The sequence below is a fragment of the Sinohyriopsis cumingii genome, chromosome 18 (genome assembly GCF_028554795.1).
Source record: "Sinohyriopsis cumingii isolate HCF-2022 chromosome 18, ASM2855479v2, whole genome shotgun sequence".
Taxonomy (NCBI): domain Eukaryota; kingdom Metazoa; phylum Mollusca; class Bivalvia; order Unionida; family Unionidae; genus Sinohyriopsis; species Sinohyriopsis cumingii.
The window spans coordinates 63056707-63084668 of NC_142978.1; the positions used below are offsets into that span (position 1 = coordinate 63056707).

The 27962-nt window shown below is 34.9% G+C and overlaps 1 long non-coding RNA gene across 5 annotated transcripts in view; it reads left to right on the forward strand.

Annotated features, from left to right (window-relative positions):
- LOC149776783 (uncharacterized) overlaps window positions 1–26827 on the forward strand; it is a 30264-nt gene extending 3437 nt beyond the window's left edge. For 2 of the 5 annotated variants that reach the window (XR_016416124.1, XR_016416123.1), the window contains exons 2-5: window positions 1911–2001; window positions 25388–25509; window positions 25803–25963; window positions 26719–26827. This is a non-coding gene — a long non-coding RNA (uncharacterized LOC149776783). Of the gene's footprint in view, window positions 1–1910; window positions 2002–11822; window positions 12003–25387; window positions 25510–25802; window positions 25964–26718 lie in introns of all 5 variants that reach the window. The other 3 variants (XR_016416120.1, XR_016416122.1, XR_016416119.1) reach the window with 3 other exon arrangements.
- Window positions 26828–27962: the final 1135 nt, after the last annotated feature.

Here is a 27962-nt window from a genome sequence, read left to right on the forward strand (position 1 = left end):
AATCATGGATGACATGTAACAAGCTGCAGATGAATGATGATAAAACTGAGGCCATTCTGATCAATACACAAAGACTTTCTCATTCACATCCTTTACGTCAAACATTAAATATCAGCAACGCCAACATTAAATTCACACAATCAGTACGAAACCTAGGTGTTATTCTGGACAGTACTCTTACATTGCACCAACATGTCATGAACATATGTAAGGCTGCATATCTTGAGCTGAGACGCATCAACTCCATTGGCAAATATCTTTCAGTTGATGCCACTAAAACACTTGTGTGATCATTAGTACTTTCAAGACTGGATTATTGTAACTCAATTCTGTCTGGTTCATCTCAATATCTACTCGAGAAACTTCAAAAAGTTCAAAACACAGCTGCTCGGATCATACTTAGAGTACCACAATCAGAGCACACCACCCCGCTGCTCTGTACCCTACACTGGCTATCTATTCGATCCAGAATCAAACACAAAATTTGTTCTCTGTGCTACGTTTCACTGTTGGACTCTAGTCCAACATACCTCTCCGACCTCACCCATGTGTACACACCAGCAAGATACTTGTGCTCCTCTTCTGACAATCGTATACTCATTATTCCCACTATGAAAACAAAGTCATATGGACAACATTATTTTGCATACCAGGGCCCAGCAACGTGGAATGAATTGCCCACTGAACTTAAACACAAAGACACAGTCAAGAGGGCACTCAAAACTCACTTATTTCGACTGCAAGAACAAACCTAAAGACCTAATAATGTGTCCTACCTGAAATATTCTCAGCATGTTTTTTATTTTTTAATGTTTTTCTAATTTCATGGTGTTTGTTTTTGTAATAATATTATTATATGTTTTTTGTCTTATAGGTGTTGTCTAATGTTTTAAAGTGCTTAGAGCTTCTAGAGATTAGGCACTATACAAAGTCCTCATTATTATTATGATTATTATTATATATATATATATATACAACACTGTTGCATTAAAATTTCAAGATCTGAATACTTCCACATGTATAGAAGCCAAACTTTCAATATCTTTGATTACAACTTCATTATCTGCATCCAATATTCTTGTGACAAATGTTTCATGCATCTTAGGATTAATATCCCTGATGTCCTTGACATTGTCTCCTGTTCTTGTTTTTGTCTACCTTTCATTGAGTTCAAGATACAAGAGGCCATTCACACCTTTCTTTAGTGTAACATCCCCCATTTCAGATTGTAACGTTCAGTCACTCCCCTCAAACCAAAATGCACAGAGTTGTTAAACCACAATGTGTTAACAATGGCTTCAGGTGTTTCCATCCCCATTAATTTTTTACTATACAAGGCATTTATTTCTTCGTCTGTGATCGGTTGACTCCAATTGGGTTTATTTCCTTTTCCTTCAGATTTTAAATCTTCTTGCTTAGCCCGGAGAGCTTCCCTTGTTAATGCAGATTTTGCGTCTGTTCCTCTCATGATTGTACTTGCATATTTATTGATTTTAAGGTGGCGATCAATGGAGCTGATGATGCTTCTTAAGCTGTTCGGTTCAAACTCAGATCCATCTTTTCTCCTAATGCTGAGCATAAAACCAGCCAGGTGCTGATCCAATTCAGATGGGTGTATCTTGTGTAAATTTCTGAATTCGTTTTTTTACTGCAAGAATTCTGTCACTAGCCTTACATCAAAAAGTGTCTTTTTTAAAGTGTTTGTATTCTGCTTACTTTCTGTAAATTTAAGTATATCATCAGGCTCATGGTGTACAAATCTGTCTTCCCTAACACGATGATCATTATCATTTACAAATGTTTCAGCCATGTCTCTATCAAACTCTCCAACTAACTCACAGTTTAGTAGCTTAAATGTTGCTTCATCATCTTGCTCCTTATTTGATGTCATTGTTTTCTTTTTTCCACAGAGTTGCAGTGTTTGATTTTTGCCAGAGGGAGAGACTGGAAACAGCAGTGTTGACAGAGATGGAGCTCAATAATATTTATTTCCTGGATTGAGTATGGTTGTTGTTTTTTTTGTGTATAAAAATGTTAGTTTCTATAAAAAATATTTTACAAGAAAATCATTTTCTTGTTATTTTTTCCTTTTTAAATGTAATATTCCAAGAAATTCATATCCATGTTTAGACAGCATAATAGCTATAAAAACATGTTCATTATGCTTATTCATACGCCATGGGCAAGTCACAATTTGATATACCAATACTGTTGGTATATCAAGTTGCTTTATACCAACACTTCAAAGGCCATGTTATTTTTAATGTATGTGGTATAAATATATATATATATATATAATACAAATCATATGGCTAATAAAAGATCTTTCAGGTGCAATGGATCAAACAAGGGATCACAGTGTATCATGAATTAATTAGAATAAATGAAATAAACTGACACTGAACAGTGCATAACTAGTATCTAACATTTTTTGTTAGTCTTGTCCCTGTTTTGTATTTGCCTTTGAGAAAGACTCATTTAGAGTCAAAAATGCTCAGGCTCGTTAGATACTACTTTTGCACTGTTCATTGTCAGTTTATTACACACACACACACACACACACACACACACACACACACATATATATGAATCGTATCAAAAATGAAAATATAGTGTTTTCCAAGTACTCTGCAGTATTACTTACGTTGATTTAATTTCTTGCCTAAAACATAATGATTAAAGCAGATTTCATTTTCAGTTAAACAGGAAGCATTCGGTATTTTTGAAAAGCATGTACTGTTATATTTGTATTCAAAAGGTACAAACTTAAAAAAAGAAGTGATGTGAGAGAAGTTATAAAAAAGACGATATGAAAGTGAATCTGGAACTGAACATATTTAAATGCATTATTTTCGGTGTATATCCATTCTACTATACAATATATACATCACCACATGAATAAAGTGCAAGTACAATTATAGTTCGTATCAAATGAGTTCACGAACCCATGGATTGTTTATACAAATTTTAAATCGTATATGCCATCAACTCTGTATTGATATTGCCTTAACAAGACCAGTGCGCAGATAAAAATATAAATGAATCAGTAATCGAAAGGTCAATACACATAAGCAGAAGAAGCGAATCAATCTAACATACCCTCTCAATGGACTAAATTTCATTTCTGCCGAACAGAACAATATTTATGATTCGAGAAACTCATCAGCTAAGTATGGACTGAAATAGGACAAAGCTGCAATCTAGCTCTACATCGTGTGATGATTGGAGGTCAGCCTGTAACATTTTTTTGTCCTCCCGGTATACATTATATTCTATACCCACAACAAAACATTTAATCTCGCGGAAGAAGCTGACAAGGACAAAGGAATCGATAATATTTGTTAACAGAGCAAACTGTACTTCACGAAACAATTGATAGTCTTCCATGTATACTTTTACATAGATGTTGTAAGATTCAGTTATATAGAGCCAAGGTTTGATGAAGCATAAGATGTTCCCAAAAGTTTACCTCTTTGTAAGGCTTCTGTTCTCGATAGTGTAAATGTGTGTGTGTGTGTGTGTGATTTGGATTTTTAACGCAGCTTGAACAATTTTGCTGTCATATCATTATGACGTCTGCAGTGTGGTAGTTTTTAGCGACGTCTAGCATTGTGGCATCGTGCCGCAGACACGATGTCCAACCCAGTCACATTATCCTGTCACCAAACCGACCAAACCTTACACTAGCCTCTTAATGCTGAGCGCCCAGCGAGGCAACTGTTTGTACCATTTTTTTGGTTATGTATTTGGTATGGCCCGCCACGACCTCCCCCATCAGAGGTGGATGCTGTAACCACCACCAGGCCACCGTAACTGTAATATGCTTGAGCTGCCTAATGAACTCTCTCGTCTACTTAGTTCATTTTTAACCAGTCTCTTAGAGAAACCACCGAATGTTTAATTACATGGAAACAAAACCCTTCTAATGTATTTAATAGTAGACCAAAGTCATTCTCATTAGGAATTCATTTTTCTGGTGACAAAATATAATCTTTAAAATAGTTGTTCAAATTTGTGGGTACTTCTGAATCATGACCAAAAATTCTGCTAGTTTTACAATCATAACTTATTATTCCAATTATTGTATTACTTCTTTGTTTAAATTTGTTAGTTTCTAATTGTCATTGGTGGGTATATGGTCTAACCATAAAATAAAATTTCTAAATTGGTCCTAATTCTGCCGCATTTCACTATTTAAATAAATCCATTTTTTTATGGATAAATATCATTTCTCAAAAATGTAGAATAGAAAAAAAGTTAGCACACGTTATGAAAAATGACGCAATCTGGCTTCATGGTCATGTACGCTGATCTACTTACCTGAAAAGTCTTGGCAGCTGAATCTTAATTTTTTTAAATTTTATTTTTTGCTTTTGTTTTATATTAGTGAAGAAAACTTTCAACTGTTATTAGGGATATAAAGAATGGAACCTCTTTCATTTAATTAACAATGCAGTAATTTTATTGACTAGACAATTGTTCCACCCTTGGATTAAATTCTTCTCCTACCACCGTGTAATCAAATCAATATTATAGTCTCATTATAAGTTATTTTTTATTTTAATTTTTCAATTTTAATTTATGAGTCTTTCCATTTATAAGTCATATGCATCTAAAATCATGTTTCTATCATATCATAGCTTTTGTTCGTTATTCTATTAATATGTTACAGCTAACTTTCTGACAAAAATGATCATGCTTTCTTCATGTTACTAGCATCAGTCATCGACTCTAATATTATGTTCATGTACATTTCAAGGTTATAAAATTAATCTTTTGTTAGGGAGACAGTTTTTATTTCTTTATCATTAATGTAATATAATATCTTGGTCTTTTTTCTGATCATTTGAAATATTGTAATATCCATTATATGTAATGAAATGTATAATCTACCATTTAAATAAAAACAATGAAAACATTTTGTAGCTTTAATTATCTTAAGTAAATGGGCTTTACGGTCACTTGTTTTCAGACTTCATAGTAAAAGTTTTGTATTCCTGTTTAAATGTGATGACGTGATGCATAAGAATATTGGTGTCATAATATTCTGGCGTCCATGTTTATTCACCTCCAAGTACTCAAATTATTTTATTACTGCTGTTTTTATCGCCTTGTACCTGTACTATTATATTACATTCCTCATCACTATTTTATTATTGCTTTCACCATTATTCACCATTATGTCAATGCTATTTGACTTTCTTATAAGTTAGAAGCTCGTCGTGTTTAAATCCAAACTGTTTATTAGCTTTTTGGACAAATTCTAGTATAGTTGCCTCCAACAAATACAAACCAGAGGTATAATAAATCTTGCAGCTTATTTCTGCAGCTGACGAAGCTATAAGTTGCAACACCCCATGCCACCAGAAACAGTTGCCATACTATCCTCTATCAAGTCTATCCAGTTATATGTCACACTTTTTTTTTGCTACATCTCAGGAACATTATCTATTTAATCAAGCCGTTACTAATTTCTCTAATTTTCATCCACCTAAAATTAAACATAGTTGTCTGTAGATTGTAATAGTGGATACATGGTAGAGATACACCGAGACTGTATTTAAGTAGACATTTCCTCTCCCATTCCAATGTAAGAAACAGACAACTGTTTTTGTAGTTTCTGCGCCGCTTTTTCCAGTTTAGACTTTATGATAGCACTTGTTAATAATACTTAATTATTTTTCTTGTACTATCTCTTGTAATCTGGATATAATCAATGATGAACATGCGTAGTGATCTATTTATTTCTTCTATACACATGTTAGTTGGAGAATCCCGTTTAATTAAATATTCGCTTTAAAAGTATTCTAAATTTTACCATAATGATGCTGCATGGAAAATGGTGTTAATGATGTTCTTAATGATTACTTTTCATCTGCCAACATTTCTGTGAATAACATTAATTGATCTGCTTATTAAACTAGTTTTAATGGTTTGTTTCCTGCATTTAAATTTAACAACTGAGCGCACCTTACTTACAACCCATTTTCCTATGACAAAATTTCTAAATTCTGTGTGCGCTATCACCTTCAGATTTACTTCGCTCATGTCATAAATGTACTTTGCCCTATCTCTAGTCTTACTTTTTACCGCTTGATACGCTTCTTCCTCTTCTTTTGTGTTTAATCTTTCTGCTTTGGCTTTTTGTGTGCATCTTTGATCATTTGTGATTCTACCTTTTCTGGTGATTTAAGATTTTAAAATAGAAGACATAAAAAAGATATTGGAAAATTTAAAGATGTAACTAAAAAAGATTAAATCGCAAGAAATGTTTCAAAAACTGAACAAGTTCTCAAACAATTTAGCATTACACAAATTTAGAAAATCACTTTAGAATAAATATTAATTAACATCATGTCCAAAGGTATCGAGCAGTTACCATTAGCTGAAAGGTTAAAACAGCTGTATAAAGATAAGTTTGAACAACTTCCTACTGTTTGATTGTTATGACAGCAATAACTCTGTTCTAAACAGTTGTTTTGTCTGTCAGTCCTTTGCTACCTTATCAAAACAAAAGTCGATCATCGAGTGTTCTTCACGGCTATTATCAGTAAAGCATTTATTGTTTTCCATCACTGTGTCTCCAGTAATGTTAAGAAGTAATCACAAATTATATTTATTTGTATTACAGTTAAGTTACAATGTCCTGAATTAAACGATTCCTTAGCGGTGATGATATGGAACATTCAGATATGATTGTTCTTATGCGAACTTATATGAAAAGTCTATAAATTAGTTGTACTAAATTGTGTATAATTAGTTCTGAAAAATATTATGTATTTTGCATATGCCATATTTATATAGGGCATTTTGCTTCAAATATCTTACTCTGTTGTATCAGATATAATGGCATCAGCGTAGTTCTCACTCAAACAGGGATAATTTCAATTTCCACCCAAGAAGATAAAAATTTCAAAAATTATTTATCAGCGTAATTATGTGAGTCTGAGCATTGATTGCATATCTCTGGTTGTTCTGTGTTTTAGTTATCTGTTTCTAAGTGTTGTCTATCTGTGTCTAGTTGTTACTATGAATGCCTTGCAGATGTAATTTCTGGATTTGTTTGGTCTCAATTACTGAACAATGTAGATGATGAGCGAGAAAAAGCAAGCGTTGGCATCATGGTCTTTTAGATTGGCTTCACAATAAGCCATACGTTTTTAATATACAAGTGTATGGCACGCCAAATCGTTCAAAATGGATGAGCTGGAGCTATCGTGGGGTGAGCTTGGAGCGATTGTAGGGTGAACTGGAGCAATCTTAGGATGAACTTGGAGCGATCGTAGGGTGAACTGGAGCAATCGTAGGGTGAGGTAGGAGCGATCGTAGGGTGAACTGGACCAGTCGTAGGGGGGAGCTTGGAGAGATCGTATGATGAACTGGAGCAATCATAGGGTGAACTTGGAGCGATCGTAGGGTGAACAAAAGCAATCGTAGGGTGAGCGTTACTAGAAACACCGAAATACACTGAAAAACTGACATGCACCGAAATACACATGTATTTACATGTTCTCTCTGTACATATCGGTTTCCACACGCAAACTATTATTTGTTTTTGTTTGAATAATAATATAAAGCAAAATAAAATATGATTTATGTGATTTTGATACGAATTATTTACTTTTTTCCTATTTATAGCACAATTTATGTAATGATGTCACTCGGTCCTACTTGATTCGACAGACCTGTCCTCTCCGAAGATTGAATTCGTTCCGGAACGATCAATCATTATCATACTAGCTCCGTTTCGGAACGATCAAGGTGTCCAATCAAGTACGACCAATCGACGCGTGCTATAACTAGGAACAAGTAAATAATATATCAAAATCACATAAAACATTTTTGTCATATTTATCAGTCATTGTCTGCGTAGACATGAAAAGTTCAGTTATTATCTAAGTGGAAGCTGACGGCTATGTTACCTGTGTACGACTCTGCTTTGCAGTGACTTTTTGCTGCACATTTTGACTTTTTACCAAGAAACTTCCTATAGGATGTTTACTATTTACATTTTTTTTTTGAGGATTTCATATATCGAGTTAGAGTCTTTTTCATTTGAAATGCAAATATAAATAGTATACAACTTTTGGGTTTCCTGTCTCAATGGGTACCAGATGGTGCTGCGGTAACACACACACTTTACACCCCTGGAGTTGTTAGTTTGATTAAGGTTTTTGACACGTTACTGATTTGTAGTAACCAACCAAAACCTGTCGGGTTCCTCGCAGTTCTACATCTTCCTCCAAATTCAAGACCATGTCCTGTATTTTCTAAATTAATTGAGGAAGACACTCAAGTTCATATCAAACTCAAAAACAATTAGATCATGGAACTTTAAGGATTTGCTTTACTTTGATGTCTTCAATAACGGGCTAAATTTATTTCGCTTAGAATTTGCACTTTCAATATATTATTTAATTTCAGGTTTTGAAGTTAAGCTTGAGCTTCTTTTTTCTTCAACAAAGTTTCTAGGATACTGGTTTTATCACATCAAAATCGGTAATCGACATTAAGTAAATAAAGTTTAAATTTGAAATCTAAATGCCCAAATGTATTTAATTAATATGTACTCAAATCTACTATATGTGTCATCAGAATGGATGAGTTATTTGATTCAAATTTTCATTATCAATAATATCTTGGGCGATAACAAGTATGCAACTATAAAAAATTGAATTTACATTCATTGTAGGGGTGCAGTACGGCCAAGGTAAAAGTGATTAGATCTTAAGTAGGTACTAATGGGAAACTCTAGACTTAAACGACATTCAAGTTAGTTCGTGACTTTACTCAAACCATCATTGTTCAAACAAATCCAATATGAAAGTCTCAGTGTGCTTTCATTTTATCTATGCTATTGATATGTTAATGAGTCCATATGTGTTCAGAAAGCAGATCGTAGACTGTGCTACTTTGTACAAGCAATTTGTGCTGTTTTAATATTTGTTTTTCCCCCAAAATGTCGAAATCATTCCGTTACATACATTCGATGTGCTTTTTCTGAATTGACATGAAAGGCTGAGGGCGCTCTGATGAGTAAATGCTTAGACCTGCAAGTAGGTGACCCACTTGGATATTGTTTCACTTGTAGTAATACTTTAAATAATAGTATAACATTAATTTCTCTTCTAGTGTTTAAACTGTTAATACAGATTCTATAATGACGTATTTAGACAAGAAAATTGAACACATATATTACAAATAATATTTAGAACAGGATGTTGATGATAAAAGGTCTGTAAATAGCAGTATCTCTCGAGTTGTGTTATTCCTTAAGAATGTATGTAACTTGGTCTCAGCCATCAAAATGTATGCAATTTAAACTCTACCATCAGAATGATATAACTTAGTCTCACTGAAACTCATCAACCATCAGTATTCTCAATTCTTTGATTTCACATCGTGAGGAATGCAAGAAGAATTAAAACTAATAGGCATCCTGAAAATTCAAGGTTTACATGAACAATAATACATTTTTTTAAAATATGAAAATGGGATGACAATATTGGACCGATGATTCGAGTTTCATTTCACTGTTTGATTGCAAGGCTTAATGCAAAATTAGGACCATTTTAACCTTCTAACATTATTTAGTTTAAAAGTTTGTCAGTCCAAGTGTTGGTATGTTCTTATTTTGGTTAAGTGGTGACTAATGACTCTCAAATTCCCCTTTTTAAACGCCAAGTAATTGCTAAGTATATATATATATATATATATATATATATATATATATATATATATATATATATATATATATATATATATATATATATATATGAGGAGCTGGCCATCAAGGGTTTCTTCGGTTCATCTACATTGCAGAGTCGTAGTTTCGTTAACACGCGTTTCGATCCTCATTTGGCAGCGACGTTTAACTGTTAACACATTAACCCATAGCGACGACTTTACGGGGCAGAGGTAGTAGCCTGCTGCCGAGCTCTGTAGCGTCATGGTCATGCATGATACACTAACGTGGATGGTATTATAGAAAGGTAGACTGATGTAGTTCTACAATGATACCAAATAATCTGGAATATCTAGCTGTACTACAAAATACAGATAGAAAAACCTCATTTTTTGGACCCGACTTTTTTTTACGCAAAATTCGCCCGTGGTCGGAATCCCATTTTGTGTCCGGATTTTAGACTTTTAGGTCTCAGATCTAAGGGGGCAGGGTCCAGTATTTATGTACAAATTTAATGCCGCAATCAGCGAGTATAAAAAATCATAAAAAATCAAATACACAAGTGAGGTCAAAAAGGTCCATATTTTTAGATACATATATTAAAACAAAGCATAAGAATAGTATTCACAATAGTATTCACTTGACCAGAGAAGTCAATGGCAGTTCACAGCAGAAGAGGTTTATTCACCCCAACCCCTATTTTATACCTGCATTTTTCACATCCAGATGCCATTTTTGACAGCATGTAGTGCTCACAGTTCAAACGCAAGCCCTTTTCCTGGATGAAAATTTTGAAAAACATTGTCTACTAAATAGTTTGATGCAATTCAGAATAGTTGTCATCCAAGCCGTTTTTGAGATACTCTACTTGCCTTGAACCCACGTGTCTACTGCTATGGGAGGCTAACTCTTCTTCCTAGCCAACTATTGGTGTTTCACTATCAATATACTGCAGAGCAACTATGGAAGGTGTACATGCCTGACATCAATTTCAAGAACAACACAAGCCCAAAACACCTAGTTCACAAATATATCCATATCTATAAATACTAAACAATAATAGCTGAAAAAGTCACACCATAGCCTTACGTTAAGAAATTTGTCAGGGGCCAATTTACGAAACTGGACCCTGCCACCTAAGGCAAACCGGTATCAACTGCAAGCAGACAGATGAGCCTTTGAAAAAAGTAGGATAAGATGGGCATTTGGAATAAAGAGTGGTCTCCATACGAAAATAATGGCTCCGTTTAGCAAAAAAAAAAAAATAAAAATAAAAATTAAAAAAAATGTCCAACTTTTACCCTTCTGCTCATGCGCGAGTCTAATAGCCAACGAAAAACGATGTTTCTAACACAACTAGGCAGTATGTTATTGAAAGATGACCGGGGATTTGGTGTTTTCGAGTCTATTCAGAAATAGCTTTCAAAATGTGTTTCCTACCCTTAAAGGAGCCCGGGCCGAACAACGCCTTTTAATTTTATAAAACAAAAAGTTTGTTTGAAGAAGAACTAGGAGAGGTCCGAGTATTTCTTACTCCAGGACCCGTGATACGGTCCTGGTACTATGTTACGTGTTGACGTGTGCGACGCGCATTAAGATTACATTCAAAACGAAAATATTTTATGTTCATGCGCTTCATTTGAACGTCGAATGGTGTGTAAGGAGAAAACTGTATACATTTTAATATGAAATCGTGTTAACTTTGAAAATACAAGTACATGGATCTTTAAAGCGGAACCTTCTACCTAACCGTGGAACTAGTCGAATAGTTGAGGCCTGTACGCAAATCTTTTGATCTATTACTTTTCAAACAAAGTCAATGTTATTGTCAACAGGCGATATCAGCTCGGAACTGTATATAAACAAGGAGTCAGTCTTTTTATATTACATAAATAATTTGCATATGGTTATATATACTGACTAAGAAAACGCGGGAACAAAGGGGGCTTGGGACTATTCCAGAACTATCGTTTAGGGTTGGCGTAAATAAGTTGGCAAAGTGGGGGTCCAGGTGGCGAAGCGGTAGCTCCTGCATTTTACGCGTTTCCAGGGCATAACTTTTCCCATCTAGCTGTAAATAAACTTAGTCTAGGAAACATTACGTTTCACGCTCATTTATTTTCTTTCATTTTTTAAGTGAGGGGAGGCATCATCCCCAACCTCTTCTGGATTGTCCCCGATGCCTGAGACTTCCATTATTTGTTTGACAGGAGCCGCGGTTGGCCAGTTGGTAGAGCGCTGGACTCGTTATCGAAGTGTCGCGGGTTCCATACCAGCACAGGTCAGCCGTGGTCGACTACATTTTGTGTTGGGAAAGGTAATTAGTTCGCATTTCCTCGGCATGATATAGCCAACAACGTTTTTAAAATAAGAGTGAAACACCCCACTCGAAAACACTTTTGTTATTTTGCATGACGCTAACTAAGTACTGCTTAGCGCTGAAGCCAATACATATACATAAATGCACCCCTCGGCCTGTAGGTCATGTATTGTGGGGTTTGAGGTGAGTTAACTTGAAGATATACACTCTTTTGAGGAATTTATCATGCATAAAACAGAATAGAACAGTTAAGTAACTAATCCGTTTTTCATCTTTACTCTTTTGAAAATGACTTATTACGAAGTAAATAGCACTAAAAAGACGACAGATTTACATTCTTTTAGGTAAACTTGAACCGTTTTTTTAATATAAAAAAGATGCTGGAAAATTGACTTCGCAGAATCTGAATAATAATAAGTGATCCTGTATCATTTTATATAAGCGCATTTATAAATCATAAAGTGGTGACTGAGCGGTTCGGACAGCAATATTCAAGTTTATAATCCTGGGGAACGATGGTTTTAACAATAGATACTTTGTTAATATATTTCACGTTTGCTAGGCATATTGGATACAAAATGTGGTTAAGGTCAAATGATGCAAACTAGATATGTGGATATTCTTTTACTTCTATGAAAGGAAAACAGACACGAAAAAAAACAAACCATTTAAAAATCAGTTTTATCTGCTGACTCAGTCACTTTGAAATATTCGAACGTTACCTAATATGCATTTTGTTAATACAAATCAAATGGCTCATGCTGGTCGGCCTGGTGTCATTATAATGTGACTAGGTGGCACATGATGCCACATATCTGCGGCATGATGCTCCAGTGCTAGACGTCACTATAAACTTTCACACTGCAGACGAAAATTGTTAACGCTACGTTGAAAATCCAAACACATATGCATAACAATTTTCGCAATATTCTAGAGAAGATGGTACTAGTAAGTATAATTTGACATGACATAGTTCAGTGTCCTGCAAAAAATGTTGATGCCAAAATTATTGTCGTCAGCTATGGGATCAACCTGAGTCTGAAGTATCAGACGTTGCTGTTCAGTCAGAAAACAGCTGTTTTCTGGAAAAGTTATTTGACCTAATTCATCAGAACCATCTGATAAGGTCTCTTGTATTTGCTTGAAGTCTAGGCCTTAGTTACCAAGGTCGTAAATATCGACGGTGTCTTGCAAATATCCACTGTGCCACAACTCGAGTGGCGAACGATTTCCTGCCGTTCTTAATCCATGGTCGTTCCACTGTCCAATAAACTCGCAAACTGATCTGCGAATTATGGGTAAAAAGACATAGTGTAACGCCAAAATATGTTTCTCGTTATCTGAGTCTAAGACGTTTCGCTCCTCCATGAATTTTAACATATCACTGTAAAACCTAGAGACGACTTAGTTATGTTCTCCCCACATTCTTTCTACACGCTGATTGTGAACACTGCGATCTGAAAGTATTCCGCGGACGGAATAGTCAAGTTCCTGCAAAATGTGTAAAACTTCTCTTCTTGCAACAAGATATATGCACCTTTCTATGACAGCTAATAACACGATGTAGTCCTCAAGTTTTCTAATTTGGTATTCAATTCCCAACAAATATTGTGTCAAATAAAATCTATTAATATTTTGCCGACAAGAATCGAGGTCTATCAAGAAGTCGTCAATTTCATTTCTCTCCATAATTATTCATTGAAGGAAAAAAGGTTATTTAAAAAAATCACAAAGCACTATGAATGCAGGACCGTTAGTCACGAAGTGAGATTAATCTAAAATCCAAACGGAGTCGTTTCCATTATGAACGTTTTCTACCGCTCACCCTACGATTACTTCTGTTCACCCTTCGATCTCTCTAAGCTCACCCTACGATTACTTCTGTTCACCCTACGATCTCCCTAAGCTCACCCTATGATTGCTCCAGCTCACCCTACGATCGTTCCAGTTCACCCTACGATCGCTCCAAGCTCACCTACGATCGCTCCAAGCTCACCCTATGATCGCTCCAAGCTCACCTACGATCGCCCCAAGCTGATCCTACGATCGCTCCAAGCTCACCCTACGATTGCTCCAGCTCATCCATTTTGAACGATTTGGAGTGCCATACAAGTGTAACTGTTGGATATCTAAGACTAATTATTACATATCTGCACCTGATTGATATATGTGCCTTATTTTATTGGTTATTTTTCAATTTAATTCTTTGTGTAACAGTGTCTTGCTTGGATGGCATGGTTCTTATGTTTGTAATTACTGTCTTTAGCTGGTGTGTACTGGCTGTGGATGAGAACAACGTACAGGAACAGGCAGTCATTAACTGCATAGCATTGTAACCGGGTTTTCCTAGATTTATGTAAAATAACTATCGGTTCCATGTAAAAGGTGATGGTTGTCTTATGAAAATTATAAGGGTATTAGTATTAGTGGGGATTGTTTGCGAAACTTTTCATGGTTTGTGGTCTAGTGTTTGGTGAAAAATTATGTTAAAAAGTTTAAATGTTGATGACAATGTTGTTGTGAAAATTGTCAGTGTTGGTGGCCGCATATGTTTGTAAAAAATGCAAGAACTACTGGCCTAGTATTTCGGTTAAACATTTAGTAGATAGGAGGATAGGTGGCCCACGGATTTTGTGAAGAAAAAGATTGTTTTCTATTGTGGTGGGTAGATAATTGCTGTTCGAAGGAAGGATATGTGCAATGGCCCAGGGATTTTATTTGAAAAGAATTGTGGGAGAGAAGGGTAGTTGACTCTCTAGTGGTTGTGGTTAAATGTTATTTATATTTGCTGGCTGCTTATAATGTTTTCCACTTTATTCATGGAGTTTAATAAAATGTCATCTAAAACATCACATTCATGTCGTAGACCAAAGTCAGATAAGCATTCAGTGGGTAGGTTTCAATTTGTGTACCAGGTGAAAAATATTCTGCAGACTCATTTCTGGCTTTTTCATTCAAACTGTGCACAAAAATCAGAATCTAGGAAGTATTTTACAATCTGACTCATATGCTAAAATCAGATATTACTAGCTGTTTCGGACTTTCCTAAACCTGAAATAATGCAATAAAACTATTGATCTTATCATTAAAACTTTCATACCACGTTACAAAAATCATTTCATTAAATGTCATTACAAAAAGTTTACGACATGGTTTCTTATAAAAGGCTTTGGATAACTTGTGGTCAATCTAAATAATGGTCACTGACGCAACCAGAACTGCTTCATTGTTTGTTTCAGCCTGTCATAGTTCTTTACATGTTATGATTGCTTTGTTCCGTATGTGCCCAGTCGTCTTTCCTGAGCAGCAACATATCTTTCGTGATGTTGTACAAAACTTCCCCATGGTTTTGTAATATGTACCCCTTGTAACACTACAAAGTTTTTACATGCTATCCATATACTTCCTTTATTTTCCATTTCTGAGAAGACGCACAAAATTAGTCACACATTATATTTCTTCGTGATGAATTATTTTCATCGTATCCAATCCAAATCCTTGACAATATAAATATGTACATATCCTGACATTTTATATATTGTTTACGTTTAAGCGATTGACATAAAAGTAGCTCATTTTCAATACCCGAAAACTAAAAGTAATTTTCTTGATGTAGTGAATTAAAACACTTATGTCATCAAACCTGAATAAAAGTTTTATCTATTTTGATATAATACATTTCGTGAAAATAAGATTTGAGCAAATTCATAGATTGAAAGTTTTCTTCTATGATTAAATACATAACCTTCGTACATCTTTGATTAAATAAATAAGCTTCGTACATCGTTGATTCGTTTTAATTTTGCTTTATTTATGACCTTTTATGACGTTTGTTATTGACGAACAGCGCCAATGAAATAAAGTAAACAACAAGTCTCATTATTGGTGAGTTCTCTTATTGATTCTTTATCTCTCTCGTGGCACATGAAACACTTTGATTGTCATGTAATCACTAGCACAGTTAAATATTCAAAGTTTTGATTTTATAAAGACACTAGATAATATATATACTTTAAAGGAGTATATGTTTAGCAATTTCATGGTTTCAGAACATCTGTCAAAATCTTATTTTTTCTCTTTCTACACTCTACATACATTGTACATCACCTAAGTCTCCCGCCATAGATCATTCTTCATTCTGATTGGTTGATACAAAAAAGCGATGGATGCAATGAGTATTAAGCACCTTTTACAGCGGAGCCTGAAAAATAGTTCAGATTTCAACAGTCCTGGCATCCATTCTCAGTGAACAAAGAAACTCCACTCACATATCTACAATTTTGAATAAAGTACATGGCCCATGGACACACCAGACCTAGAGTAATCCGAATTTAGAATGTGAACCCGCGCCATCTCATGGTAACCATTGAGCCACCGAGACTTTTGGAGTCTTTGTACAAAGACATTTGAAGTGGTGAGGAGTAAAATGATATTAGCGGTTATAGATAAGACGCCACTCAAACAAACAGTTCATTTCTGGCGACCCATTATTCTAGAAGCCGAAACCTAATAATATTATTTATGTATGTATGAGGTCATAGTTTTTCTCAATTTGATAATATAAAGCGTGTTCCGTTATTATTTTTTCATAAGATAAATTAGCATAAATTTTCTTGCTCCAAAACTACACGGGTAAATAATGTATCACTATCGTCCGTACTTTGCTATCAGTGAAAATTCTCTATCGTATTTCATAAGTATTCCTCATACCTGTCCCACACAGTGAGGTTGTAAATAATGGAATGCAATCTGACAGTGTGATATTTGTTTAACCAATCATCGGAATTCATAAATATTAAACAATCTTGGCCGGGAATTTTCACATCAACAACCAGAAGAAAAAAAGCGGCTATCATTTGAATATGAGCACCTATTTCCTGTCGTCATATCATCTTGGGCCTAACTATAGAAATGGTAACATTGTCACCAAAACCAATTCATTTTCAATGCAAAGAATTTATGACTGAATTGACAAGATTAGAAACGCAAAATATATCATACATTTTGATATGATTTTGGCGAATTCCACTCACGAAAAGACAAAATAAATTTCGTCATTTGCAACTCCAGATGGGCTTTATCAATACAAATTGATGCAGTTTTCCACACCTATTCTGCAATTTAGTTTGCCCATGTTTCAGATGCGCTGACACAAGGTTCAACTACAACGCATCGTTAAGTATCAGATTACTCCTGATTATCCCAGAAGATTTTACCGAACCTCATTATATTACATGCGCCTTTACTGTATGTTCCTGTTGATCACGATAAGGAGAATTTTTGTATTTTTCTTCTTGAGGATTGTTTGTTCTGCAGCCTTTGTGCTTAATCCGATTGGGAGAGACAGCCGGTGAACCAGATCGAATAGATGTTAACTTTAAAGATATGCAGATGCTACAAATGCCGAAGATAAATCGATTATCAAATGAATAACGTTATAGGCGCAAGACTGGAACTCCATACGAAAGAAGACATGAAATAATAAACCATTTAAAGGAAAATGGGGATGCCTTCAAATGAGTGTATTTGTTTACAGTGTACAGACTTTGTCAAAATATTGCATGAAATTATGCAAATCTTTCAAACACGTGTACATTCATCCCACCTTCATACCAAACAACAAGAAACAAAGAGAAGAAAATCCCCATCAGCCTGTAGGTGTTAGCCTTAATATAATTTGGTTCAATGATATTGAACTGTTCTCGACAGTAAAGTAAAAACGTGCATTTCACACTGGATAAGAAGTAATGTACACCAACAGTTGGTTCATGTTGTGAATTCAGTATGTTTAAGTTCAATGAGAAAAATTTCTCCAGGAAGGACTTGTCCCTCCTTCACAACTATATTGACGCTTTTGTAATTAATAATAGCATAGATTGCCAAATGGAGTTATTCTTAAATTACAAATAATATTACATATCCCTTGAAATTAGAAACGTAATTAGTTATATCGAAATGCTATCGAAGTTGTATGCAACCCCAAAATATGGCTAACAAAAGTTTAACAAATAATTATATATAAATGAAACCTACCTACCCTTGTACATATGTATCAATATATCTCTATGTCCGTATATCCATGTGTCTTTCTTTATAATTATCGATTAATCTCATCTCCACCCCATGCGTCCGTCCACCAACATTCCATCCATACAACCATCAATCCATCCATCAATCTCTCTCTCTCTCTCTCTCTCTCTCTCTCTCTCTCTCTCTCTATATATATATATATATATATATATATATATATATATATATATATATATATATATATATATATATATTCAAACTATTCTTTACTTGTGTCCTGTACCATGCTACACGTGATCTCCAAAAACGTTTGTACATAAAGTACAGACTAGATGGCTCGCCGACTGAATGCATCCATCCATCCATTCTCTCATTCTATCTCTCTATCATTCTCTCTCTCTCATCTATCATTCTCTCTCTCTCTCTCTCATATATATATATATATATATATATATATATATATATATATATATATATATATATATATATATATATATATATTCAACCTATATTTTACTTGTGTCCTGAACCATGCTACACGTGATCTCCAGAAAGGTGTGTACATAAAGTACAGACAAGATGGCTCTCTCTTCGACCTTCGCCGACTGAATGCTGGGATCAAAAATAATGGAGAAATTTATTCTTGAAGAACTTTTTGCCGATGAATGTGCGTTCATGGGACACACGGAAGCAGATCTCCATATCATCGATACTCGCTTCGCGGAAGCCTCGAAAAATTTCGGACTCACTATTAGTCTGAACTAGACATAGGTGCTTCACCAGCCTGTCCCAGGCACCATAGCTTGCACCCCGAATGTGTCTATCGAACATACCCACCTGAAACATGTCGATCACTTCAAGTACCTTTGAAGCATCATATCTTCAGGTGGATAGCTAGACAAAGAGATAACGGCACGCATCAGCAGCGCCAGTTAATCATTAGGACGTCTCCGCTTTCGCGTGTTGAAACATAGGAATATAAATCTGTCCACCAGTATAAAGGTATATAAAGCATTTGTGCTAGCAAGCCTACTGTATGGATGTGAGACCTGGAGAACATACAAGGAGCACATCAAACAACTTGAGCGCTTCCACACGAAAGACCAGCGCTGGATTATGGGCGTCAGATGGCAAGACAGAATGAGGAACCTAGAAGTGCTGCATAGAGCAGTCTTAACCAGTATCGAAGCTATGGTCATGACAGCCCAACTCCGGTGGACGGGTCATGTCATCTGTATGGAGGAGACTCGAATGACTCGTCAGATTTTGTATGGAGCTCTATCTAGTGGACACAGAAAAAGTGGTCGCCCGAAAAAAAATATTCAAGGACGGTCTGAGATCCTGCTCGTTATCTGTGACAAACCTGGAGTCATGTGCCAAGGATAGACCTGGAATGGCTTGCAGTGGTTAGTAATGGGTGCAAACCTTCTAGGATGACCGCATAACAAAGGTCGCCAATGCCAGGGAACGCAGGAAGGCCTCTACGTCAAGAACCAGCCCATGCCTCCTGTGTGCACACTGCTCCAGAATATGCGCATCTCGGATCGGAATCGTCACCCACATTAGGACCCAACAACGAAGAGCAGCGCAGGATTGGCTTAATAATAATAATAATGACCTTATTTAAAGAGGGTAACATAATTAGCCAAGAAATAATCTACCTTTAGGCCCTGATACAAATGAAGTTATTTAATTTAGCTGCATCTCTGAAGCCACTGGATATATTGGGTTTGGAAGAAGGAAATAGAGTGGGAATGTCTAATCTCAACTGGAATACTATTCCAGAGCAGAGTTGCAGAGTATTGGAAACTTTTTTGTAACTAACTCCTTATTTGGTTTTTGAATTTTTTACTGTTTGGTAGACATGGATCGCAGGTGGGGAGTATTACCAGGTAGCCTATACTGAAATAGTGATTGTAAATATTCCGGAGCCCTATTATGGGATATCCTGTACATTAATTTGGCTTTTCTCAAACAGATTCCGTCTTTAATAGGTAATATTTCTAATTTACCAGCTAAATTTTCTTTGCTTTCTTTCTGGATTGATATTAGCCCTAATGCTCTTTTTTGACGATGTGCCAGTTTTGCAATGTTTTTATCATTTAAATTACTCCATACTGTATTACAGTAGTCTAGGGTTGTATGTAACTGTTATAAAATAGCTTTTGTGTGCCTTTCAGGGAGAAAATGTCTTATCATACTGAGAAGCCATAAACTTGAATTGACTTTTTTACTGTTATGTTTGATATGTTCAGTTCATGAGAGGTTATTATCTACCAAAACACCAAGTAGGCTATCATGACAGACCATTTGCAAATTTTTATCCTTCCGTATCAGACATAGTTCATCACTATCAAGATTAGTCCTTTCTTGCCGTTTTGAGATAAGTAATATTTTAGTTTTACCAGTATTTACCACCATGCCATTGCATGTGCACCAGTTTTCCAGTTTGTTTAGGGCATTCTGTAACGAAATTTCGAGTTCATGCTTTGTGTTGTGGATGTCTGACAATGTTGTGTCATCTGAATAAAGATCTGTAGATGATAATGAGTCTTTTAGTAAAAGTGGTAGGTTATTAATAAATAAAATGGGTAGTAATGGACCTAGAATTGAGTCGTGTTACTCCATATCTAATTGTTCCAGGTTCAGACAGAACATGATTTATCTAATCATGTTGTGTTTTCTCACTTAAGTATGAAGTAAACCATCTAATTGTTCTTTCATCACACTGGTAGATTTTCAGTGTCTTCAAAAGGATTTCATGATCCACCATGTCAAAAGCTTTCCTGAAATATACAAATACAGATTCTATTATTCTACCTTGGTCAAGTGCTTGAAGCCATTTATCAGTTAGGGAGATCAAGGCAGTCTCACAATAATGTTTCTGTCTAAAGCCTGATTGATTAGGGTGTAACAGCAAGTGTTTGGTTAAATATGACATGAATGAGTCATTGACATGTTTTTCGATCAATTTTGACAAGTTTGGTAGCATTGAGATTCGTCGGTAGTTATCAGCGTCATCCTTAGAACCAGATTTGTGAATAGGAGTTAATTTTGCTGTTTTCCATATTTTGGGGACAGATGAGGTTGCAATGCTTAAATTGATTATGAATGTTATGCTATCTACAATAGCAGAGTCGTGGACCAATCTGATCAAGTCCTGTAGATTTCTTGGTATCAACTTCACTGAGACATTTTTTAACAAGGGTTTTTTTTTTACTGGTGGGATGGAGAAACATACCTCCTTAGAGATTTTACTGCTGCATAACTTTTTCAGTTCATTAAAGTTGTTTTCTATCACTGTTGTTTTTACTTTGTGGTAATGTCGGTGAAAATATCATTGAAAACATTTGCAATATCAGTGTCATCAGTGACTATGGTGTCATTTACCAGAAGTGAGTGAATTTTATTTGTCTGATCTTTGTGTTCCTCCAGTGAGTTAACTGAAAACTTTCCAGATGGAGTTTGTGTTGCTCTTTTTGTTTTCAAGCAATGATTGATAATAAGTTTTCTTAGCTTTTTTAATCATACTTGTTATTTTATTTCTCCATACTTTATGTTATGCATGGTTTCCCATAGCCTTGAAGTGGTCTCGTGTTTTCATAGCATCTAGGATTTCAGTAGTAAGCCAGTTAGGTTGAATTTCAGTCTTTACTCGATGTACTTTCAGTGGTGCGTGCTTAAAGACTACATCCGTGAATAAGTCAGTCCACACCCTCAGAGTTTCATCTATGTCGTCCAATTTTGGATCATATTCCATGGAACTTTATATAGGTCATTGAGAAATTGTTCTTCATTAAAAACTTTGGCAATCTGTAAGTGATTGTTTTGTGTGTATATTTTCTTATTTTTCTTGCATTTAACCTTTCTTGTCAAAAAAGTAAATAGTGGTCACTAAGACCAGCATTCGGTACATTAACACAATGTGATCAATAAGAGTGATTTTTCTGTTACCCGTGTAGGCTCATTTAAGAGCTGGTCTAGGCCTAATGATTCAATAAATTCCATCCAGTTGTTCCTTATTTGAGTAATGAGAAGGTCCTTATTTATATCTTCGAGTATATATGTTTCTTTCTCCTGTGCTAGAACATTTTCCATTTGTTTCAAAAAAGTTATCATTCCAAATTGCTTTGGTGGAAGGTGGCCTACAAATGAAACCAGCTAGGAATGATTATGCATTATTTTGAAAAATTTCCACCCAGATACTCTCAATTTAATGTGACTCCAAGTCAAGTCGCCTTTCTGCATTTACATCTTCCCTGTTATATACAACAAGACCCCCCACCCCCACCCCGCTGTCTCTCTGTACCTACGTAATGGTTTATTGTCGCCTTGACAGTGAAATAGATCCTCATTGTGGTTAGCATTTAATTTGGTTTCAGTGAGTCCTAAAACATGTATATTATTTTAATTGGAAGACAATATTAACTTAATCTGGTCTATTTTTCCAACTGTACCTTGTACATTTAAGTGACCTATGTTAAAACCTTTTGTGTTTAGTTTCATATCAATTATATGTATGTCATCATGCAATGGGGTACTCAGTGAGATTGTTTCCATACTACTTTTATCATTCTTACATCCTATTTCTATATTTAAATGTTCATATATATTAGCATCTTCAAAGTCACATAGAAACCCTTAAAATCCATTAACTTTTTCATCTACAATAGTGTCCATTGAAAGGCTAGGGTCAATAGTCTCACTAGGTACATTTAGATTTGTTGCAAATAAAGCATTGGCATTCTCCTCTTTGCCAGCTTCCTAGTATGTATAATACATTGATGGACAAAGTCTTTGTTTGTGTCCATATTCATCGAGCTCAGACATAATTATATATATATATATATATATATATATATATATATATATATATATATATATATATATATATATATATATATATATATATAAAAGTGTATGTGTGTGTGTATGTCATCACTTGTCTTTTTGTTTGTCATCGCTCGGGGTTGGAAACTCGTGGCAGCGTCCTAAGAATTTTAATACCTTTTTGTATTTTTATGTTCAAACTTTCTTTATAACTCGCTTAAACCATTATTTGTTTTACCCTTTTAATTTTATGTTACAACTTTCGTTCATCACTTCCGTCGGAGGACGGACATTAGCTAGTGGATATATATATATATATATATATATATATATATATATATATATATATATATATATATATATATATGTGTGTGTGTGTGTGTGTGTGTGTGTGTGTCATTGTGGCTCTGGTTCGATAAAGATTTGTTTAAAAAAACAACAACAAAAAACAAATAACTTGTAGCATCATTAATACGCATTTCATTATTTCTCTTTTACAGTAATTGGGTGGTAAATTTTGTACATTGCTTGATGATTTGATTTGAAATTTTTTTGGGGCGGGGGGCGGGGGCGGGGGAATGGACCTGTTAGATCCGCGAAGAAAAATACTTTGATTTATAGATTTATAACAATTTTGAAATTGTTTTTTCCATTAAGCTTACAAAAAGCACTCACTACTGAAACTACTACGAAACAACTTTGTAATAAGGGAGGAACTCATAAGGTCAGTAACCGAAGGGTACGGAACCTTAAAAATAAATGTAGACTAGGCTTTCACAGTCACGCGTGTATGCCTAAGAGCATCTTACTTCAAAAACTAGGCTGCTAGAAACGATTGATCTCCGGAAGAACGTAGAAAATCGAGGGTAAGGAAGGACTTTGACAATTTTTGATTGGTTGCTGATCTGCCAACAGGAAAATATATTCGAAACATTAATGGAATGTAGGAACTCAAATATGATTCGTTAATGGAACAAGCTTGAATTTATTTCAGCTTGTGGTGAACATAGTAGAAGGGTTTGTTCATAGCAGATAGTGAACATCGTTCTTGTAGGTTTGGATTGGAAGCTGCACTAAGACAGGTTGATTTTTATTGTCACATTATTGTATATTGATTTCTGAAATCAAGGTAGCTTCAAATAGTGATGGTTCTTTGATATGGCTTATTTTTAACTAAATGGCATGGACTTTGGTTAAAAATAATACTATGATGTTCTGAATATATTTTCCTCGCAAGAAAAGCAGTTATTAATTGCATACAAACTACAAAAACGTTCTTTTAACCTCTTTTTGTCTCGAAAGGCAATATGAAAAGTTAAAACTTTTAGTCTCTGAAAACAGTTCATAATATTATCTGTATGTAGTTCCAATCATTAGAACTGGCTCGATGGGACGGAGAGTATGTTACTTTAGGAGAGGTTAGTACGTTCACAAATAATTAACTTTGAACAAGCAAATACAAACCGGAAGTCGTTGTATAGAAGAAATATTTACGGAAGTCGTTGCATAGTAGAAAGATTTGCAGAAGTCGTTGTATAAAAAAAAATGAATGATTGTCTGAACCAAGTAAATGATGTTCTTTAATAGAAACCATGGACGAAAAAGTATTTTTTAAACATGTCTTGGTCATCCGTCTAGGACAGTGCTCTCCGACCTTTTTGATACCATGGGCCACTGAAAAAATGATTTTCTTGAAGCCGAGGGCAGAAGCAGAAAACTGAAAAGCAACGACTATATAGCTGCTCGAGCTCTGGCGGGCCATTGAAAATCAAACCACTGGCAGCATGCGACCCGCGGGCCGCCGGTTGGACAGCACTGTTTAAAGAGTCTAACAAGCCTAAGCGTTTTCGACTGTTAATTAGTCTTTTTCAAAGGCAAATACAAAACATAGACAACACAAACAACTAAAACAGAAAAACCGTTGTCTTTGCAAAACTTTACATGACTTGCGCATGCTGGAAGATATTTTATATTGAACTAGAAATCGATGAGCCATAGCGACATCTGTTATTTTATGTAAATTTATGTACGCGCATAATATATCCCAGACATTTCATTGTTATGGTTGTAAGTATAAGTTATTGGGTGACTAATAAGCAAATTGAGAGGACACACACACACACACACACACACACACATACATACATATATATATATATATATATATATATATATATATATATATATATATATATATATATATATATATATATATATATCGCTATTGCATATCTTGAAGTTTGACAGAAAAAAATATACCACAAGCTTGTCTAAACTTATATGGCGTTAGATGACACTGACAATACCAGCATTAACATTCATTATCCATTGTCACTGGGCTTCTGCTTACCCTTGAGAGAGTCATTGATGCTTTTTTATATTTATATTTTTTTTAATTGCTTCTTACCGTAATGAATTCCATTAAGTATTAGCATACATTATTACATTAAGGTAGATGTGTATACGCTATGCCAGCAAACAGTGTGTGCATATTTTTCCTATTCTGTTTGTTCTATTTTCAGAATGAGGTTCGTGGCAATTCTGTCGGGATTGGTGCTGTTCAGTTTGTTATCTGGCTTGCAAGGGTTTAGATATGGGCCGGTGCCCGATTCTGGAGGCTCATCCTTTCCCTTCATCTTGCCACGTATGATTTAATTTGTTGTGTTCATTTCGTGTTCAGTATTTCGTTTCATTTACTGAACATCTTATCAGGATATTGTAAAAGTCGTATTTGATATAAAAATCCAAGATATTTTTAATTTCATTGCTTATGTTTTCCATGCCAATTCTGCACTTTAGTATTGTCCATGATTCAGATAAATTACATAACAACTGGGGCATATACAACGCAATGTTAAGTTTGTGATTGCTCCTAAATATCCCTGAAAATTTGGCTTTGATCACGATAATGAGATACTTTTTATATTTCTTCGACAGTGTTGTTTATTCTGCCGCTTCTGGGCTTATTCGGATCGGGATCTGGTGGGACAGGCGGTAAACCGGCTGGAATCGATGTTAATTTTAAAGATAAGGCAGACGCCTTAAATGAGGCTTACAGCTCTATCAATGCCACCGCCTTTGCCGAATATAACAAGGGGGTAAGCACATATTTCTCAATCCATTTTCATCTACCTATCGTTCTGAAGATAGATAATACACAAACAAACACTCGAACGGAAAGGTAGGCATACGCACGTGCATAAATACATGCATACCAATATAAATATATTAATGAATAGAGAATAATTCAAACAGACTATACAGAAAGGAAAAGAATGAAACTATCAGGAAATTAGACCAAAATGAGTGAACATTCCTTTTATTATAACCATTGATAACTTATTCCTGTGTTTGAAGAGTCGGTGCCTTTTTATGATCAATTGATGCGAAGGCGACAAAAGTGACTTAAGTTATTAATATATAACGTTTGCTATTAAATGTATTTCTGGTATTTGACGGTTTTGTTTTTTCTATTTAAATGTATTCTTCGTTATGAGAAAGGAAATTATAATATGAAATAATTTTTCAGCCGGTTTGTATTGCTTTGATGGCTTTAAACAAAATGTATGTTCACACCGCATTTTTTATGCATTTTAAAAATAAAAAATTTCATGTAGGGTAAATATAATGATGTTGTTTAATCTATAGGTTCATTACATTTTATAAACCAAACACGTCAAGGTTTACTAATGCCTTGACGAAGGAATGATATTTTTATGATGATTCCCAATGATTTAATGAATCATTTTATAAATTGTGCCCAACAAGTCTAACATAGTTATTGAATGTTCACTAAACTTTGTCATTAACAGTCTGATGAAAACTAAAATAATCTTTTATATTTTCTTTTCAGTAAAACGATAATGCAATTCATGGAACACTAGATGCTGAAGAGAATTATTGCAAATATTTTGTTATCTACCCTACTCGTATAAAACCACAATAAATGCTGACAACCCGTTTATCTCCTGTTGTCTTTCTTTTCTCCCTCGATTCCTTTCTGTTCAAATACGGCGAAATTCTTGATGAATTTTCCCTATGTTCGGAATTGATGTATATGAAACAAACAATGTTCGTCTTTAAACAGGTTTGTTTTCCAATGACAAAAAGAAAATATGAACACGAAAACAATCATAAGAAGCCTGCATTATTGGAGTTTATATATTTCTAATTCTCTTAGATCACTTGTATGTGTGTCTGTTTGTAAGTCGCTAACTGATTTTATAACGTTTTTGGAAAGCCGAAAATAGATCGCTTGACAATAAATAATAAATTCATATAGGCTCTAGGTTGGATGCTCAGCTGGATTTCATCACTTCGTTCCACACAGAAGAAGACCTGAAACAATAGACTAATTAAATGTATGTATGTTTCTTTATTTGTTTACAAGGTACAAAATTGGTCAAAATATTACATGAAATGATGCGATTGTTCCTAGAAAATGTATACACGCCTCCTCATATACAAGCCACCAGCACCAAAAGAACATCTTCTGTAACCTGTAAGTGTTGGTCTTCAAGGCATTAGGCTCAAAGAGAAATGATCTGTTCTTGACAGTAAAGTAAAGATATATCTCGATCCAAATTAGAACTGATATACACCTACCGCTGGTTGATATTGTGCCTCCGCCAAAATTAAATTCTATGAGATAAACATCTTTATGGTAGTCTTCTCCCTCCTTCAAAAATATACTGATGTCTTAATGATTGCTAAATAGTAATGTGTGTGTGTGTGTGTGTGTGTGTGTGTGTGTGATTTGGATTTTTAACGTAACTTTAAGAACCTTTCAGTCATATCACTAGGATGTCTGCAGTGTGGCAGTTTATAGTGATTGCTAGCACTGGGGCCTTATGCCGCAGACATGTGGCCTCATTTCCTACCCAGCCACATTATCCTGACACCAGGTCGGCCAGTCCTAACACTATCCTCTTAATGCTGAGTGCCTAGCCAGGCATCTGTTAGTACCATTTTTCATAACTCTTTGGTATTACCCGCGACCTCCCGTATCCAAATAAATAAATACATTAATGTTATAGATCGCCAGATGGAGTTATTCTTAAATAGCAGTTAACATTACATATCGACTGAGATTAAATG